The sequence below is a fragment of the Somniosus microcephalus genome, chromosome 26 (genome assembly GCF_052327205.1).
Source record: "Somniosus microcephalus isolate GS21.2 chromosome 26, FLI_Smic_1.0, whole genome shotgun sequence".
In the NCBI taxonomy this organism is placed as follows: domain Eukaryota; kingdom Metazoa; phylum Chordata; class Chondrichthyes; order Squaliformes; family Somniosidae; genus Somniosus; species Somniosus microcephalus.
The window spans coordinates 32,719,399-32,729,440 of NC_141012.1; the positions used below are offsets into that span (position 1 = coordinate 32,719,399).

Genomic DNA, 10,042 nt, shown 5'->3' on the forward strand with positions numbered 1-10,042 from the left:
CCCTTAGACTAATAATCCATAATATTACAAGTAATGCGCCTTACTGGGAAGACCGAAGCCATTGTTCTCGGTCCCCGCCACAAACTCGTTCCCTAGCCACTGACTCCATCCCTCTCCCTAACCTATGTCTGAGGCTGAATCACACTGTTCGCAACCTTGGTGTCATATTTAACCCTGAAATGAGCTTCCGACCACATACCCACAGCATAACTAAGACCACCTATTTGCACCTCCGTAACATTGCCCGTCTCCGCCCTTGCCTCAGTTCATTCGCTGCTGAAACCCTCATCCATTCCTTTGTTACCTCTAGACTTGACTATCCCAACACACTCTTGGCTGGCCTCCCACATTCTACCCTACGTAAACTTGAGGTCATCCAAAACTCAGCTGCTCGTGTCCTGACTTGTACAAAGTCCCATTCACCCATCTCCCCTGTGCTAGCTGAGCTGCATTGGCTCCCGGTGAAGCAATGCCTCACTTTCAAAATTCTCATCCTTGTTTTCAAATCCCTCCGTGGCCTCGCCCCTCCCTATCTCTGTAATCTCCTTCAGCCCCACAACCCCCTGAGATATCCGCACTCCTCTAATTCTGCCCTCTTGAGGATCCCTGATTATAATCGCTCAACCATTGGTGGCCATGCCTTCTGTTACCTAGGCCCTAAGCACTGGAATTTCCTACCTAAACCTCTCCACTTCTCTTTCCTCCTATAAGATGCTCCTTAAAACCTAAATCTTTGACCTTTGGCGTACCGATCACAGAACGGACACAATCCGCTTTCCGGTCCGTAGACTATAAATCAGGCGTCATGCCTTTAAGAAGGATGACACCTTTAAGAAACTCGATCTGCAACATAGTTAAGCGGGGGAGGAGTAGTCGTAGGTGTGCACTGATGAAAAAGAGTTGTACCTTGTGTAGTCTCTGACTCCATTTTGTGTTCAGCATGCAGCCTCAACAATTAAACCTTTTCTGTTGAACCTCTCCGAGTTCAGTATTTTTTGCTAGGAGTACGTAGACTCCTACATTGGTGACCCTGACGCTCAGGACAACTCCTAAGCATAACCATGGCTGACACAAACGCAGTTTCTGTGAGGCTGCTGGAGTTCTGGGAGAACCTGGCCACCGCCTGGTTCCTTCAAGCCGAATCGCAATTCCGACTCCGCGGCATCACCGCTGACGCAACGATGTACGACTACCTCCTCGCCTCCCTGGGCAGCTCCACAATCACGAAAGTCTGGACAACACTACAAAACCCCCGACCTGGCCTCCGCAGCGTCGGCGCGCGCTCCACCCTCTATCGCGTGGCCACGCAGCTCGGCCACGAGGCCCCCCAGGCCCCCACGTTCCCCAAGCCCTCCGACCCAGGGCTACTCCTACGTCCATACACGGTTCGGCGCACGGGCACGCCGCTGCAGCCATCCCTGCACGTTTCCAACCGCCCCCACACCGGCCTACACGATGGCCGTGGGGCAAGCAGGCATGCTGCTGTACGTTACGGACAGCGCCTCTGGACGCTGTTTCCTATGCGACACGGGCGCGCAGCGCAGCATCATCCCCGTGTCCACGCTCGAGATCCAGCGAGGCGGCCGTGGCCCTGCGCTGGCTGCCGCCAACGGCACCGACATCCGGACGTACGGCACCCGCACCGTCACCATCGACCTCGCAGGCCGCCGCTACCACTGGGAGTTTATCACCGCCAAGGTGCTCTCCCCGCTCCTCGGTGCGGATTTCCTGTGCACCCACGGCCTGTTGGTCGACATGCCTCGGCGCCGCCTCGTGGACATGAACACCATGTCACCTGTCCCTGGCGCTATGGCCCCCCCAACCCACCAAAATGGCGTGGCAGTGCCGCGCCCGCTCAACGGACGACTACTCTGCACTCCTGGCTGAGTTCCCAGCCCTCACCAACCCGACCTTCTCCGCAAAGGTTGCCAAGCACGGGGTAGAACACTTCATCCCACCACAGGCCCACCGGTGTATGCCCACGCCCGCAGGCTGGACCCGGCCAAGCTGGAGATTGCACGGGCCGAGTTTGCCACAATGGAACAGCTCGGCATCATTTGCCGCTCCAACAGCCCCTGGGCCTCCCCACTCCACATCGTCACCAAACCCGACGGGGGATGGCGCCCCTGCGGGGACTACCGGCGCCTAAACAACGCCACCACGCCGGATCGGTACCCCATACCGCACATTCAAGACTTCTCGGCTTGACTGGCCGGCCGCTCAGTCTTCTCCAAAGTTGACCTGGTGCGCGGTTACCATCAGGTGCCAGTCCACCCCACGGACGTTCCCAAGACGGCCATAATCACCCCTTTTGGGCTATTCGAGTTCCTCCGAATGCCCTTCAGCCTCAAAAACGCGGCCCAGGCCTTCCAGCGGCTCATGGACTCGGTCCTCCGGGACCTGAAGTTCCTCTTTGTCTACCTGGATGACATCCTGGTAGCTAGTTCCTCCAAGCAGGAACACATCGAGCATCTCCGCACCCTGTTCCAGCGGCTCAGTGAGCACGGGCTCATCATCAGCCCAGCCAAGTGCCAATTCGGCCTCAGCAGGATCGAATTCCTCGGCCACCACATCACGCAGGACGGAGCCATTCCCCTGCGCACCAAGGTGCAAGCCGTCCAGCAGTTACCCCGGCCTACCACCATCAAAGGCCTCCAGGAGTTCGTGGGGATGATCAACTTTTACAACCGCTTCATTCCCGGAGCGGCCTCCCTCATGCGGCCCCTATACGAAGCCCTCCGGGGTAAGAAAGACAGAATGGCGATCGAGTGGTCGGCGGACATGTTGACCGCTTTTGACTCGAACAAAAAGGCGCTCGCCAATGCCACCATGCTCGCTCACCCACAGCCCATCGCCAGGGTGGCCCTCACCACGGACGCCTCTGACCACGCGGTCGGCGCTGTGTACGAACAGTGGGTCGACGGGGCCTGGCAACCGCTGGCCTTTTTCAGCCGCCAACTGCGCCCCCCGGAGGCCAAATACAGCGTCTTTGACCGCGAGCTCCTCGCACTGTACCTGGCAGTCCGCCATTTTAGATTTCTTCTGGAGGGCTGTCCCTTCACCGCGTTTGGCGACCACAAACCCCTGACATTCGCGATGGCGAAATCTGCGGACCCGTGGTCAGCCAGGCAACAACGCCAGCTCACCGCGGTGTCCGAATTCACCACGGACATCCGGCACGTCTCCGGTTGAGACAGCGTGGTGGCCGACTGCCTATCCTGCCCCGCCGTCCACGGCGCCCACCTGGCAGTGGACTATGCTCAACTGGCAGCGGAGCAACGCACCGACCCCGATCTGCTCTCCACGCCCACAACCCTCCCAGGGCTGCGACTGACCAACGTCGCCTGCGGCCCATCCGCCGTCACAGTCAAATGCGACACCTCCTTGGCGCAACCCTGCCCCATAGTCCCGGCATCCTGGTGAAAACGGGTGTTCGACATCGTCCACGGCCTCTCACACCCCGGCACCCGCGCGTCCATTAGACTGCTGGCCAACCGATTTGTCTGGCGCGGCCTGCGCAAAGATGTGCGCGTCTGGTCCAGATCCTGCATAGCTTGCCAGCATGCCAAAATCCACCAACACGTCAAAGCCCCACTCGAGGAGTTCACCTTGCCAGAAAGAAGGTTTGACCACGTCCACATCGACCTCGTCGGCCCCCTACCGCCATCACAAGGTCACACGCACCTGCTGACAATCGTGGACCGTACCACCCGCTGGCCCGAGGCCATTCCACTGACGTCCACCACCACCGCCGACATCGCGAGGGCTTTCATCGGTACCTGGGTCGCTCGGTTCGGCATCCCCTCCAACATGACGTCGGATAGAGGCCCGCAGTTCACATCTGATCTGTGGGCCGCCATCGCCCGAAACCTCGGGGTTGCCATTCACCACACCACGGCTTACCACCCCCAAGCCAACGGACTGTGCGAGCAATTCCACAGGTCCATGAAGGCGTCCCTCCGCGCCAGCCTTGAGGACAAGGCTTGGATCGACCGCCTCCCGTGGGTGCTACTCGGCCTACGCTCCGCGGTCAAGGAAGACCTGCAAGCCTCGGCGGCGGAACTCGTGTACGGCCAGCCGCTGTGCGTACCCGGAGAGTTCCTGCCCACCGCCACGACCCCCTGGTCGGCTGACCAGCAACGCCGCGCTTTCGCCAACCGAGCACAACAGTTCACTTCGGTACCCACCGGCCGGCATGGCGAACCAGCAACCCGCATACCACCTAGCCTGCACATGGCCAAATTTGTTTTCGTATGCCACGACGCCCACCGAGGACCTCTACGGCCCCCATACGATGGACCCTACAAGGTACTCCAGACGGGGAACAAGTTCTTCCTCCTCGAAGTGGGCGGCAGAACTGACAAGGTGTCGGTCGACCGGCTCAAGCTGGCGCACCTAGAGCCCGACGAACCCGTTCAAGTGGGCCAACCCCGACCGCGGGGCAGACCGCCTAAGAGCCCGATGCGTCCGACCGCCCCGCTCCCGACACCAACCGCCAAGAGCCGTTCCGGCCGTGCCATCAAGCCGCCACGCCGGTTCGTACACTCCCTACTAGCGGATTCTGGGGGTAGCTGTGTGGCGTACCGATCACAGAACGGACACAATCCGCTTTCCGGTCCGTAGACTATAAATCAGGCGTCATGCCTTTAAGAAGGCTGATACCTTTAAGAAACTCAATCTGCAACATAGTTAAGCCCAGAGCGGGGGAGGAGTAGTCGAAGCTGTGCACTGATGAAAGAGAGTTGTACCTTGTGTAGTCTCTGACTCCATTTTGTGTTCAGCATGCAGCCTCAACAATTAAACCTTTTCTGTTGAACCTCTCCGAGTTCAGTATTTTTTGCTAGGAGTACGTAGACTCCTACAGACCAATCTTTTGGTCACCTGCCCTAATTTTTCCTTATGTGGCTCGGTGTCAAATGTTTTGTCTTATAATACTCCTATGAAGCGCCTTGGGGTGTTTTACTATGTTAGAGGTGCTATATAAATACAAGTTGTTGTTGTTGTTGTTACCCCACAATTACATTTATCCTGTTTGACCAATTTAAAAATGATGATGAGATGTGTACATATCAAATTTTAATGCGAACTACTAGACTTCACTGCTCAACACCACATGTTGGTGGACACTTAGACCAAGACTGGTTGCCTTAAGCTTGAAAAAGAGGTGTGTGATACCCCTTATCAGTTCAGGACCTCCTGATTACGCACCTTATTCTATTCCCTGAAAGTGTGCAGTCACGCTCCCTCTTGGTCGAGGGTGTGGACAACACTCTACAATAATTATAAATACCAGATGTGGTTCAGCCTATTTTCTTCTGTGCCATAATCCCATCATTGGGGATTGTACCTCTGGCAAGGGACTGATGCTTTGACAATGGAAGATAGGTCAGAGGGGGAAATCCAAGACTCAAAAAACCTAATTATTAACTCAGAATGAGTTGCCTGAAAAATGGAAAAACACAAAGAGCTGTCTTGTAACTTTTAAAACTTGCTTTCAGAGTGGCATTACCTTATGGATGGGAGTAACACATAAAACTAATTTTCTCCTTAACATTAACAAAACAGCAAAGGAGCACACTAAAATCTTTAATACACCGATACCTGGCGTGAATGGGCAATGACAACATTGTTATTATTCCTGATAACTCAGTGGACTTGATGTTTCACAGGACAGAATCTGACAATATTTTCATACATATGACTTATTCAACAGACATAGAGGGGATATTGTGAAAGATCCTGTCCGATCTGTAAGTCTCCTGTTCAATTAGATATTCCCCAGGATTGTGGCCATTTCATGTGGAAGTGTCCCTGGATATGTCGGCTTCTGGGAAATTGTTGTCCTGGAATTTAAAGTAGGTTGACAAATGGAAATTCTCTGTTCAGGTGCAGAACTGCAGCTTAAATTTGCTTTCAGGACCAGTGAATTGAGTCAAAAGCAAAATACCACGGATGCTGGAAATCTGAAATAAAAACAGAAAATGCTGGAAATACTCAGCAGGTCAAGCAGCATCTGTGGAGCGAGAAACAGAGTTAACGTTTCAGGTCGATGATCCTTTGACACAGACAATTCCATTCTGGTTCAAATCTGAATTTGTGTTTAAATTATTCTATCAGTTGTGCCTCTTCATCAGGGGACATTTGCAGATTTGTTTTACTACCCAGTGTCACCCTTCCTAACCCTTTTATTGTCTTACAATACTCCTGTGCAGCGCCTTGGGACGTTTTACAGGAAACTCTCGTTTAAACGGCACCTAAATATCCAGAATTCTCTATTAACCGGCAAAATTCATACTCCAAAAACAACACCTCAATAACCGGAAATGTTGCCGAGTCCGAGTCTCCCGCGGTGGCCGAGTTAGTCAGTGGGGGTAGTTCTCTAAACTGCCACGACTCGGCTTCTTGGCGCTGTCGGAAGTCCGAACACCTCAATAACAGGGGTCTGACTCTCCTGCGCTGCCGGTAGTCTCTTCCGATCCGCCATTTTTCTGTGTGTCTCCTGCGCTGCCGGTTGTCTCTCCCCGTGCATTTGTTGAAGTGCATGATCCTGATGACCCAGCTGGTATGGATATTCCTGATGAACCAGCTGACTTGGAATAAGTGTACAGTCAACTACAGTACTGTATACAGTCATTTACTGTATGTTTTGTTTTACTGTTAAGTAATTAAAGAGTTATGGATTACCCTCAACTGGCAGTACTGTACTTAATCAAGCATCTTCCACCATCCATTTAACACAACATTCTGTAGGTGAGTACCCAATTACTGCATACAGCAAATTTCTTGATTTTTCAATTTTTTTTGTTAAAAATAGCCTGGGTAGATAACCCGCTCCGTCATCCGGAATGTTTAATCAACCGGCACCATCCCGGTCCCGTCGGTGCGGGATACCAGAGAGTTTCCTGTACTCCGTTAAATGCGCTATATAAATACAAGTTGTTGTTGTTAGTCAGTCAAAGATAGGCATCTTAGACTTTCCACTCACTGATTTTTAAAAGAAACCTCCTCCATCTACAGGCGGTTGCGAGATAAGGTGCCCTGAGAGAACACAAACAGTTCTGTTGATAGAAACATTGCGGGATGTCTCAAGCACAGAAAAAATGTTTAGTTTACAACTGGCATTGAGGGGAACAAAGCGCCTTTTCTTGACAATTATCTTCACTGGGAATCACTGTGAGCTGCTACGAACACCATTTCTAATCCACGAAACATGAATGATTTCCTCACTATGGTTATTCTCAGTTATATAGGTGTTTGCTCGCAGCCAGCCGTGGGGCGGCAGCAGGAAGGAGATTATGTGATACACGAGCAGCTTTAGATCTACTTGATTTAAAAAACAGTCAAATACATACCAAACACGTCTGCCAAATGTGCCCATGGTGGAAGGGGTACGTGTGGACATTGGGAGGGGCCAGTTTGAGACTGGACCTCCGATGTCTCGTTGGCCAACGACAGACATTGTCCGGGCCAATAGATTGAGTGCGGCCAGTTGGAGGTCACTTCCAGTCAGAAGCAGCGGAATCGAAATACAAAGAGGAAATCAAAATATGCAGTTTCTGAATAAGCGCCTGCGCAGTGATGGGCAAACCCTCCCAATTGCTGTAGTTTTGAATCGGAACATGACGCTGCTGCTGGCTCACCTTGCAATCGCTGCTTTTTCATACTTTAGGTTAGATTATGAATGCATCCCTGCAGCTTCGTTTTTTGTGGTTGTCTCCTTGAGTTGGACGCGACTGTAGAACAAAAAGTTGCAGAGTGGGGTGTGTGAAACTGACAGCAACTTCCCACTGGGACCCCCGGGACCAGGAGCCTCACTCCCTCTCTAGTCTCTGCTGAAATTCAATGGTAATGTTAGCAGCACGGGTAACCATACTCTATCTCCACCCGCCCCCTCACATACTCTATCCAGAGGAAAGCTGCTCGACTCTGTATGAACGACTACAAACAGACCAGTAGCGTTACTGCAATGCTGAAAGCCCTTGAGTAGGAAACCCTTGAGAGGAGGAGGAGGTTCTATAGCTTCCACTTGATGTATTGATTTATCAATGGACAAACTGGAATTAGATTGGAAAGTGTGCTGCAACCTGCATGGAACAACAGATCAACAAGAGGGAATAGTCAGAAACTAACGAGATGGCGAGTCAAGAAAGACGTACACAGGTTCAGCTTTTTCCCACGAACACTTGTCGACTGGAACCAGTTAGATGATAAAATAGTAACAACAAGCTCACTAGACATATTTAAACATAAACTGAAGAATTTGAATTAGTGATTTCACTGTTGCGCTTGCCTAAGTTGGCAGAGTACAGCTAGACTGCATATGCTGACTCAACCAAGACAAGGCAAGACAAATAAAGGAAAACGGAAATCAAATGAATGCATCGTGTTTATATGCTAATATTAATGCAACATGAATTCAGGGGAATAGCACCCAACCTATAACACATACTGTGCAGAAGGACCTAGAGCCGAGCTGTTACTGGTAAGAGTGGGGCTGCCATTGTTCAGCACCCCCTCACCAGCACAGTGCCAATATCATTTAGCTTTTTTAAAAAATAAGTAAAACCGCCAGTTTGCTTGATAGCGCTCTAATGGCCTAGCAATCTTGGAAGATAGTTTCTTACTTGATTATAGCTAGAATTGTTTACTTCAGGCAGGCGGTAACCAGTTCAAGTGCCTGAAGAACAGAGTGAAACTGCTCCCTTTGATTCGTCAAGGGTGGCTGGGCCATCATCAGCTCTGCTCCCACTCTCTGGAATGCTCTTCCTAAACCTCTCTGTCTCTCCCACTCCCTCTCCTTAAGGCTCTCCCCAAAACCCACTTCTTTCACCAAGATTTTAGTGATTCCTCCTAAAGTCTGCAACATGTAGATGAGAAATAGGAGGGAGCCAAGGATCGATCCTTGGAGGACACCAGAGGTGCTGGAGCGGGAAGAGAACCCGTTGTAGGTGATTCTCTGGCTAAGATTAGAAAGATAAGAATGGAACCAGGCGAGTGCAGTCCCACCCAGCTGGACAACGGTGGAGAGGCGTTGGGGAAGGATGGAGTGGTCAACCATGTCAAAGGCAGCAGACAAGTCAAGAAGGATATTTTACCTTTGTCACAGTCACAAAGGATGTCATTTGTGACTTTGAGAGCCGTTTTGGTACTGTGGCAAGGGCGGAAACCTGATTGGAGGGATTCAAACATGCAATTGCAGGAAAGATGGGCACGGATTTTGGAGGCGACAACACATTCAAGGACTTTGGCTAGGAAAGGGAGGTTGGAGATGGGGCAGTAGTTTGAAAAGACAGAGGGATCAAGGGTATTTTTTGAGGAAAGGGGTGATGATGGCAGATTTGAGGGAGAGGGGGACAGTACCTGAGGACAGAGAACCGTTAACAATGTCAGTTGCCAGGGGAGCCAGAAAAGGAAGTTGGGTGGTCAGCACCCTCCAACACCAATCTGGTTTTATGAATGCACCATTAGAAAACTGCTGTGTTCATTTTATAAAATCATACAGCTTCACTAGTCTCTCCATGAAGTTTCCCCACCCCTGGTACCATTCTAATAAATCTCCTCTGCACCCTCTCCAAGGCCTTGACCTCCTTCCTACAGTGTGGTGCCCAGAAGTGGGCAAAATACTTCAGCTGAGGCCTGGCCAGTGAGTTATAAAGGTTTAGCATAACTTCCTTGCTTTTGTACTCCATGATTCTATTCATAAAGCCCAGGATTTCGCTTCAAAAACTTGCTTAAAATCTACCTCTTTGATAGCCTTCAGTCATGACCCCTAACTTTTTTCCACCGTGTTCAATGTTTTTTTTGTGTCTTTCTGCAGTGTTTGGAAATGCATTATTAAATTAGCATTACCAGGAAAGTGTAGGATGTCGAGAGGAGGCATGTATATTTCTTAAGTCGAGGACGGAAGGTCTGCGATAAGTAATTTCTATTTTCTTTTGTAGTTTCTTTTCTTTTTCTATATATAGTTTACTTTCTGCAAACTGCTGACCACCCAACCTCCCATCCTGGCCCCCATGTTAGCTGATATTGTTAACAGTGTTCT

The 10,042-nt window shown here is 51.1% G+C and overlaps 1 long non-coding RNA gene across 1 annotated transcript; it reads right to left on the reverse strand.

The window, feature by feature from the left end:
* Positions 1 to 5,570: 5,570 nt before the first annotated feature.
* Positions 5,571 to 7,922, reverse strand: LOC147100388 (uncharacterized). Its single transcript, XR_015073755.1, has 2 exons — positions 7,353 to 7,922; positions 5,571 to 5,963 (listed from the first exon to the last, which is right to left on the reverse strand). It is a non-coding gene; the product is annotated as an uncharacterized LOC147100388 (long non-coding RNA).
* Between the last annotated feature and the right edge of the window lie 2,120 nt (positions 7,923 to 10,042).